A 10,813-nucleotide genomic window follows, 5' to 3' on the forward strand; every position below is an offset into this window, starting at 1 on the left:
AAGAAGGATGATTTCACACTGTCTCACTTACTTTTAATGATTCCAAACTAGAACAGCACATTGGCAGAGAATTGTCAGATTTGCAGGCTGGGTTTAGGAGAGGGGGTAGTACTGGAGACATTATACCCAATGTTAGATGGATCTTCACTGAAAGCAGAGAATACCAGAAGAATGTCTGCCTACTTTTTATTGTTTTATTGACTGTGCAAAGGCATTGACTGGTGGCTCACACACAAACAAAAATGTGGTTAACCTGGAGAAAAATAGGAAACCCAGAGCATTTGATTGTGCTCATGTAAAGCCTACACTTGGACCAGGAGGAAGTCATCAGAACAGAGCAAGGAAACATTGTATGATTCAAGATCAGGAAAAGTGTATACCAGGGATGCATCCTATCTCCACTTCAATCTATATGTGGGGACTAGACTTTACAGGGAGGAATGTGGCATTAGAATTGGAGGAAGACTCAGCAACAACACATGTTATGCAGAGGGCACAACCTTGCTTGCTGAAACTGAGAAAGTCCTGAAACATTTGCTGCAGAATGTCAGGCCTGTAGTCTTCAATATGGATTAAAGTTCAACATCAAGAAAACAAAGATTCTCACCTTTCGGCCAATTGGCAGCATCATTATGGATGGTGAAGAGATTGAGATAGTTAACAGTTTTAGTTTGCTTGGCTCCACAATCACTGAGCCAACTGGCATCACAATAGATGGAGAAGTGATTGAGATTGTTAACAGCTTCAGCTTGCTTGGTTCCACAATCATCACTCTTTCCTGCAGCTAGGAAATTAAAAGATTAGTTGCACTGGGAAAATCTGCTATCTGCGACCTCTCCAGAGGACTAAAGAGCAATGATGTTGGTATAGAAACTAAGATGCACCTGATCCAAGACACGGACTTTACAATTACTAGTTATCTATCTGGGAGCTAAATAATGGCTAAGGATCACAGAGGAAGAATTGATGCCTTTGAGTTTTGGTGCTGGATACGAGTATTGAACGTATCATGGACTGCTAAGAGGACAAACAAGTCTATCCTGGAGAGGGTGAAACCAGATTACTCCTTAGAGGTAAAGGTTTTGAAACTCCATCTCACATACTTTGGGCATGCTGTCAGGAGGGACCAATCTTTGGAAAAGGACACCATTGTTGAAAGTGTGGAAGGACAGAGCAAGAGAAGAAGCCTGTGGATGAGATTGATTGGCTCAGTGACAAGTGAAATGAGGGTAGGCACATCAGAAACAATTAAACCAGCTCAGGATAGAGTAGGTTTTAGAGTTGTTGTGCATAGGATTGCTTTGAGTCACAAACGACTCAAGGGCACAACATCACCAATAACAATACTTACTTTGGTCAAATTTTCAGTAGGAAACACTCCTTAGAGAGAAATATCATGTTGGGAAGGTGGAAAATCGGTCAAAGAGTGGAAGATCTTCGATAAGACGGATTGACACAATGATTACCATATTGGGCTTGAGTGTGACAGGGATCACAACAATAGGATGAAATTCAGACATGTTATTCATAGAGTTATTAGTCATAGTTGACTTGATGACATCTAACAAAAACAAGACCACCACCACCAATTTGGTCCAAATTCAGGAAATTGGCTCTAAGGGAAGGCTCAGCATTCCTCATAGAAACCCATTCATGGTCATTTTTGACATGAAAAAGCTTCATCACTCTGCAAACTAGGTTCAAAAAGACACATTCTACTTTCGGCAATTATTTCTTGGTGATAATGGACTAAAGATTCCTCTTGTCTTGCTATCTTCATCTTTTACCTGTAGGGTGGCAAATCTCTGTAAAATGTATTATAGGTCACATCTTAGGAAATCTTCCCTTACGTCCAATTAGGGCTGTGATGGGAATAGCAACCCAACCATCGTATTCCATCTTGAACCCTCCTAAAACTATTTTATTTAGGATATCATAAGGAATCATCACATAGTGTCTATGTACAAATTTTGTGGAAGTGAGAGGAATAGTCTTAATAAGACGAATTGACATCATGTCTGCAACAAAGGATTTAAATGTTTCAGAGAAAATGAGGAAGGCACAGGAGAGAACAAGGTTCAGGTATGTTGTTTCTAGGATCTCTACGAGTTATACTGAACCTGACATCACCTACCAACAATAGTACACAGAATCTTTGGGACCATGTATTTAAATTTATGACAGTCATATTGGAAAGGATGAAGAGGGCTGCAAGTGTGAAGAGTATCAGAGAACACCTTGATGAGTCATTAGAACTTTCATTGACACTTTCTTTTCAGTAATCAATTTTTTTTTACGAGTTTCAGCAGTCAGAAAGAATGATGCATTGAAATTTCCCATCAGGTTACTGAAGCTGGAAGTTGCAACAAGAAAAGATGACTAATTCCTGTCCCTTAGATTGACTCATTGGTAGATTCAAACTTCAGAAGACATATATTTTGGGTTACCAATATAATTCACTATGTACTGGGCCACCAGCATAAAAAGAAGACAGAAAAGAAGTGTAAAAGAGAAGCATGTATGCCTTTTGGTTGTTGTGCTGGAGAAGAGTCCTGAATATCCCATAGGCTGCCAAAAGAACAAACAAATATATCTAGCAAAAGTACATTCAAGTTCTCCTTGGAGGTAAGAATGGCAAAGCTTTGTATCACATACTATGGAAATAAAGGCTATTCCTTAGAAAGGGACATCATGCTTGGAAAGTTAGAATATCAGAGAAAAAGAAAACCCTCAATGAGATGGATTGACACAGTGACTGCAGCAATACATTCAACTGTGTTAAAGACGGTGATGATGGTCAATTATACTTGACTCGATGGCACCTAACAAACAACAATAACAACAATGCCATCAACACTGAATATCCCATGGACTTCCAAAACAACAAACAAGTTTCTCTTAGAGGAAGTGCCATCAGGCTGTTCCTTAGAAGCAAGGATGGTGAAATTTTATCTCACATACTTTTTAATATTTTCAAGGGTCCCTGGAAAAAAAGATGTCCTGCTTGGAAAGTTGGAGGATCAAAGAGACGAGAACAAGATAGATTTACAGTGACTGCAACAACTGGCTTGAGTTCATCAGATATCATGAGGTTGGAGGATGGGGCATTGATCCATTGTTAATAAGGTAGCAGTGGCATCTAACAATAACAACATGCCACGAGAACTCTCTAGTGAGAATGAGTCCATTATAAAACAACTCATTATTTACTATGTCTTTTCATCAGGATCATTTGAAAATAATACTTCTACATAGGCCCAATTCTGTCTGGTGTCCATGACTTGGACTTTCCTATCTTCTGCTTTTTGAATGCTCTTTATGCTCACCTCTGTCCCAACTTAGAAGAGGTTTGATAAGCCACATAGCTACCTCATTCCAGAATGTGTGTTGTTGTTTTTGTTGTTATGTGCCATTGAGTTGCTTGCAACTCATAGCAACCCTATGCATAAGAGCTCTAAATGCCATTCTATCCTGTGCCAACCTCACCCTCTCAAACACACTCATTCCCACCACTCCACTCACAGAATCGATCCATCTCATCGAGGGTCTTCCTCTCCTGCGCCGTCCCTTCACTCTCCCAAACATGATGTCCCTCTCCAAGGACAGTCTCTCCTTGCAACATGCCCAAAGTATGTCAGACGAAGCTTCAGAATCCTTGACTCCATGGAGCATTCTGGCTTCACCCTCTCCAGGACAAACCTGTTTGTTCTCCTAGCAGTCCATGGTGTATTCAACACTCTTCTCCAGCACCTCAGCTCAAAGGCATCAATTCTCTTTCTATATCCCTGTTTACTGTCCAACTCTCCAATGCATAGCACTCAATTGCAAAGACTATAGCCTGGATCAGGCGCACCTTAGTCTCCAGCCTGATGTCGTTGCACTTCAGTACTCTTGAGAGGTCCCTCAAAGCTGACTTTCCCAATGAAATGCGTCTTCTGATTTCCTGGCTGCTGTTACCAAGAGTGTTGACTGTGGAACCAAGTAAACTAAAACTGTTAACTATCTCAGTCTCTTCACTGATGCTGCCAATTGGCCCAGTGGTGAGAATCTTTGTTTTCTTCTAATGTAAAGAATGTGTGTAAGGATGGGATTATTTTCTGAGAGTCTCCATACCGTAATACTTTCCCCTGTATTTTCCCAGGTTACATTGTTTTTGCTTTGTTTTGTTTTTCTTTTTAATGATATTCTAGTTTGTTTTCTGGTTTTTGGTTGAGACTTGGGTGTGGCCATTGCTCAAAACTGGGTGTGAGCAGATTAGATTGGTCTCCTGTTTAAAAAGGTTTGGCACCTCTGGCCTGTGGCCCTCTGGCCTGTGGCCCTCTGGCTTGGATTTAATTGTTTTCAGTCAAACATTATTCTAAGTAGTACAGTAATGGTCTGACAATTTTCTGTAGAAAGACAACTAATGGTTGCTGTGATGCTAACCACTGTGACACTGATGTGCCAAATATGAAAATGGTTACCCATGGTGCACAGTGTTTTGGTGGATCTTCCAAATTAAAACAGGCTTGGAAGTAGGAGTGGCATCCACTTCTGAGATAGCTTCCCTCCAGAAACTCAATGAACGTAGAAAAAAGATGCACGTTTTTCATATTCAAGACTTTCGTTCCTAGTCTCTCTCTGTGAGTAATCTACAACTCAATGGCACTTAACAAAAACAAATACAAGTTTATTTACAAAATACAAATACATTGTTTTTGAGAACAGATTCTTTCAATTTTCCTCACTCCTCATCCATCAAATTATACAACCCATGATTAAACCCTCCCCTCCAACTGTAAATCCTCATACCTCTACTTCCACTATTTCCCACCCCCCTTGGATCCTTATTCTCAATCTACAATAATGGTTTTATACAATATTTGTCCTTTTGGGATTGAGTTCACTCAGCATAATGTTCTCTAGTTCCTCCCAACTTAGGTAATAATTTGTAAAATCATTGCTCCTACGTGTTGCATAGTATGCCATTGTGTGAATGTACCATAATTTCTCAGTTCATTCATTTGTGGTCGGGCATTTGGGCTGTTTCTACTATCTATGGTCAACTGATATTCTACAAGGAAATCAAAGCTATCAAATGGGGAAATGACAAACTCTTCAACAAATGGTCCAGTCCACCTGCAGAAAGCTGAAACAGGATCCACATCTCATTCCATACATAAAAATCAACTCAAGGTGGATCAGAGACCTGAGAGTAAAGTCCCAAACAATAATGTTGATAAGAGACAAACTGGAAACAAGCCTAGAAGTGTTAGTCCAAGGTATAAAGAGACTGCTAAATACAACCGTAAGTGTACAATCTGAAGAGGATAAAATTGATGAATGGGACCTTCTAAAGTTTAAAAACATGGGTGCATCAAAATCCCTGTATTTTACTTGTGCAAACATACTTTCAAGCATGGTAGAATAACTTTCCACGGCACAGAGCAATAAAATTGTAACCATTGTGGTATCTATTCTACTTGACAGAAATCAGTATCCACAAGACAGAAGTCATATGTAACTTTTTCATTTTTCGTAAGCTGATACTCAATTTGAAAGGATGTAGAACTAATCATAAATAATAAGCAAAAAAAAATGCATTCTCCTTAAGATCATCTAAACTTACTCTGGACCTGTTTGATAATACTGCAGTATGACTTTGAAAGCACATACCACCCATTATCCTTTCCTCCTTTTTGCATATTTTGGATCATTTCAATCATTGCTAGTCTCTTTGAGAAGAGACCTGAGAGTATACAAGGTTAAGTGTTGGGCCCTTAACCAGAACAGTTTGGATCCACCCGCTGTTCCAGAAGATAAAATGGGAATTCTCTTCCCATTAAGATTTATAGCAAGTGGGAGTTATACGAAATGCTGATGACTGGAACATACTAGTCCCTTTGTTCTATCTGAGAAATATTATGCAATCTTTGATAAATAAATCTTTCATAAAAATTAATAGTCTCATAAACTTTACAGAGGGCATTTCAGTAGCTCCAGTGTGAAGTTCACAGCTAGTCCAAAGGCAATGTTCTAAGGTTTGGATTATCAGGGGCAGTATCCTCTCATTACCATTTACAGTTTCAGAAACACAGTGTGAGTTGAAACTGATGTAATGACTGTGAGTGAATTGAATAAACTCTATGGGCCACTAAGAGTCAGAACTAACTTGACAGCAGTGTGTCTGTCCTGAAGCTAGTGTTGTGATTAAATGAGACAGGGTACACAGGTTCACAATCTGCTATGCTATGGTTCAACACTAAGCAAAGATTAAGTGCCTAACTAGAGGAAGAAAGATGACATTTGAGTGTGTACTATGTGTCAGATAATATGCTAATGCTTTAAATATGCTTACATATGTTTCTTTTACTCTTGGAACAACTTTTAAAGGTGGGTGTTATTGAACTACAACTTATTTGCAAGGGAACTCAGGTACTAGGAGTTAAGTAACTTGCCAGAAGAGCTCAGAGTTAGGGGTAAAGCAGTCCTGTGATTCCAAAACTCTTTTCACAAATGGTGATGTCTCTTTAAAAGGGAAAAAAAAATATCATAAGACCAGGAATCACTCCTTTTCAACAGCATTTGCATTGAATTTGAATTTGATTTAGCAACATTTATTCATTTTCCTGTTATTCATCCAGATTTTGTTCCTTCCTTCCCTGCTGCCCACCCCACCTCCAAGAAGCCTTTCAGTTTCCCATTCACTTAGAACTTCAAAGTGGGGAGGATGTGCCTCTGAGTGAAACATTGTGCTGGGAAAATGACATTCCATTTTCCAGAAGCCCTAACAAAGCCTTTTGATTTGAATGTCAATGCTGTGAGCATGATGAAATGTAAGATTCACTTTCACATTCCCAGCTGCAAAATAAGTAGTACAGTTCAATTAGTTCGTCATGTGGCTGCTGATACAGCCCCAGAAAGTTGCCATGGTGATGCTTCAAATGAGTGTGGTGGTAGGATTGGGGTTAGATCCCAGTTAATTTCTAGCTTCTGGAACTAAAAATGTTACAGGTTGAATGAATGATGCAGTCACCTTTTCCTTTAGAGTTTTCAGAAGATTCTGTGTTTCCACCATGCTGCAATGCTTGACTCTTCTTTCTGATACCTGAAATATGTCTGCCCTTCTTAGAGAAAGCTCTAGCCATAGGCAAAACTTTGGTTGATTTTGTTATGCTCCTTTCCCCCTTCATTTACTATCTCGTAACATGACTGACATTTGGAAAGAAAAATATAGTAAAGTATCAAGGTCTTGTACTTTATTACTAATGATCTTAGATAACCCATTCTCCTCTCCTTTTGGGTATCTCTTGCTACCCTTGCCTTTTCCAAAACACTTCACTTCCTCTCAATGCTCTTTTTTACAGCAAGGTCCTTCTGATTCTAAAGAGATTTGAGCAGAATTTTGAAAAACGTCAGGAGGAAAAAGATGTGAACTTGTGGTAGCAGGATGTTTTCCTTATTTATTGCTATAGTTTGAATAGTTATAATTTATTTTCTATTCTCTCCCCTTCACAAAACTTTAAGTCCCATAAAGGTGGTTGTTGATGCTGTTGTTGTTGTTATGGGCCAATGAGTTGCTTGTGACTCATGATGATTCTACACACGTTAGCTCTGAATCCTGTCCGATCCTTAGCCAGTCTCCCTGTCTCCAAAACATCTGCCCCTATTACCTCAGTCACTATGTTAACTCCATTTCTTTCAGGCTTTTCATCTCCACCCTTCCAAGCATGTTTGTCCCTCTTGCTAACATACCCAAAGTATATGAGATGGAGCTTTAAAATCTTTATCTCCAGAGAGCAACTCACCTTTTCACCCTCTCCAGGAGAGACCACAAGCAACACTCTTAATATCAGCAGTAAGAAAATCAAGAAACAAATTGCCTTGGGAAAATCTGCTCTCAGGGACCTCTTGAGAGTACTGAAAAGTAACGATGTCAGTCTAGAGACTAAGGTGTGCCTAATCCAGGCCATGGTCTTCACAATTACTTGTTATGCTTCAGGGAGTTGTACAATGACTAAGGATGAAAGAAGAATAGATGTTTTCGAGTTGTGGTGCTGGAGAAGAATCTTGAACATAACAAGACTGCCAAGAAAACAAACAGGTCTGTCTTGGAGAGGGTGAAATCAAGTTTCTCCTCGGAGGCTAGGATTTTGAAGCTACTGCTCACATACTTTAGGCACATGACCAAGAAAGATCAGTCCTTAGAGAAGGACATCATGCTTGGAAGGGTGGAGGAACAGTGCAGGAGAGGAAGATCCCAGATGAAATGGATTGATATAGTAATTAGGACAATGGTAGTCTGAGTGTCGGAATTAGTAAGACTGGCTCAGGAAAGGGCAGGGTTCAGAGCTGCTGTATGGAGGGTCACTATTGTTTGTAGGAGACTTGATGGTACATAACAACAGGACAGACTTGTTTGTTCTCTTGGCAATCCATGTTCAATACGCTTCTCCAGCTCTATGACTCAAAGGCATTAATTCTTCTTCAGTCATCTTTGGTCACTGTCCAGCTCTCTGATGCATAGCAAGTAATTGTAAAGACCATGGCCTAGATCAGATCTTAGTTTCTGGACTGCTATCATTCCTCTACAGTACTCTGCAGAGGTCCCTAACAGTAGAATTTCATAATGCAATTTGATTTCCTGCCTGCTAGCAGCAAAAGTGTTGATTGTAGACTCAATCTAGTGGAAATTATTAAGAGTATTAATCATTTCTCCATGTTAACAATATTAATCTCTTCTCCATTTCTCATGGTGCTACTAACTGGCCCAATGGTGAGAATATTTGTTGTCTTGAAGTTGAACTTTAATCAATATTGAAGACTTATAGTCCTTGACCTTCTGTAGCAGACACTTTAGGTCCTCCTTAATCTCAGCAAGCAAGAATTCATCATTTGCATAAATGAAGATGGTAGAAGTAACCATATTTACCTAGTTTATTGTTGTACTTCTTGTACCCAACATATACTTCTCAGTAAATACTGAATAGCCTTACTCCTGCTATGGCTTTGAGAAGACAACTTTCAAGTTCCTCCTTTGCACACTCTAGATCATCTTCCTCTAGAATGGCCTACTAGGGAGTGATAGGCATTGCCATCAATTTGGATTCAACTCTTAACTAACCTCCACTGAGTTTCTGAGGCTGTAAATTGCAGAAAAGGAGATTGCCCATCTATCCCTCTCAGAGCATCTGGTGGATTTGAACTACCAGAGAGTGCTTAGGTTTGAGTTAGTAGCACAACTCTCAACAATAAAATGCTTCAGATGTTGTTAAGCCAGAAGGGGCACTTTTGTTGTGTGTCATATAGAGTAATTGCAGAAACAAATAAGAAGCTCTCCTCCATAAGATCTCACTTGACCATGCATGCACAAGAGGTTATCAATATCCTTATTAAAATAGCCCCAGAGAGTCACGCTAATGAGGTGTTCCCTTAATCTCATTTACAGGAGCATTGTAAGAATTCATTAAGGTCTGTATAGTAATTTGATAACCTTCAATAATATGTGTGGTAGGAGTGCAAACTTATGTTATTAAAACATGAATTAGATTGTTTTCTGGATGACTTAAGCAGGCAATGAGGTGAAGGCAATTTCAGAAGGTGCTTTGCAGCATCTAGTAAAGAATGAATGCTGAATTTGGCTGTTGTCCATTAGTTTTATCCCCCTTTTCCCCCCGTTAGAACATTTAGTGAGGGTGATGCAAGGAGTTGGAGAGAAAAAAGTAACAATAGCCAGAAAAACTGGGCTCTAGTCTGACAAACTGCTAATTGAAGAGCTTCAGGCAAGGTCTTGGTATTCTAGAAGTTAACCATTTCCTCCTGGTGTATATGACTGACTTTAAATGTCTATTTGATCAGCAGCATATGAATAAAATTACATAGAAAAATGAGATTATTAGGTTTAGTAATATGTGTTTTTAGTTTACAATTGAGTAACTCCCTGGGCGTATAGAGTGGTGGTGATAGCATACTGTACTCACTTTTGTTGTTAGGTGTCATCGAGTTGAAGAAAACCTATAGTGACACTATGAACAACAGATCTGAACCCTTTCTTCTCTGTACCATTTTCACACTTCCTGACACATTAAACTCGCTGAGGCAGTCATATGCCAATCTACCTGGTTGAAGATCTTCCTTACCTTTGTAGACCTTTTTGATCTTCATGTCTCTCTCCAAGGAATAATCCTTCCTAGCAACATGTCCAAAATACATGAGGCGAAGTCTCATCATCCTTCCTTCCAAAGAGCACGCTGGGTGGACTCTCTCCAAGACCTGTTTCTTTGTTTGTGGCAGCCCATGGATGGCCAGCCCTATTCTCCAACATCACAGCTCAAAGACATCAATTCTTTCATCCTTATTCATTGTCCAGCTCTTAGATGCACAATAAAAAGTCAGAAAGAGCATGGCCTGAATCAGACACATCTTAGTCAGCAAATTGACACCTTACTCCTCAATAGTTTGGAGAAGTTTGTAACTGCAGACTTTGTCAGTACAATACATCAACTGATTTTGTGACTGCTGGTACCAAGAGAGTTAATTGTGGATCCAAGTAAAACAGTTTAACTCTCCTCCATCCACCATGATGTTGTCTATCAGTCCAGTGATAGGAATCTTTGTTTTTTGACAGTGAAATGCTACATTCCTTGATCTTCTGCAACAAGTGCCTCAAGTCCTCCTTACTTTCACAAACAAGGTTGTGTCATCTTTATAACACAGGTTACTGATTATTCTCCCTCTGATCCTGATACCACATTCTTCTTCATAGAGTGCAGCTTCTCGAATAATTTACTCAGCATACAGATTGAATATAAATGGAGACAGAATACAGCTCTGA

This window comes from Elephantulus edwardii, unplaced genomic scaffold (assembly GCF_000299155.1).
Source record: "Elephantulus edwardii isolate Elephantulus edwardi_28Jun2011 unplaced genomic scaffold, EleEdw1.0 scaffold00149, whole genome shotgun sequence".
Classification (NCBI taxonomy): Eukaryota; Metazoa; Chordata; class Mammalia; order Macroscelidea; family Macroscelididae; genus Elephantulus; species Elephantulus edwardii.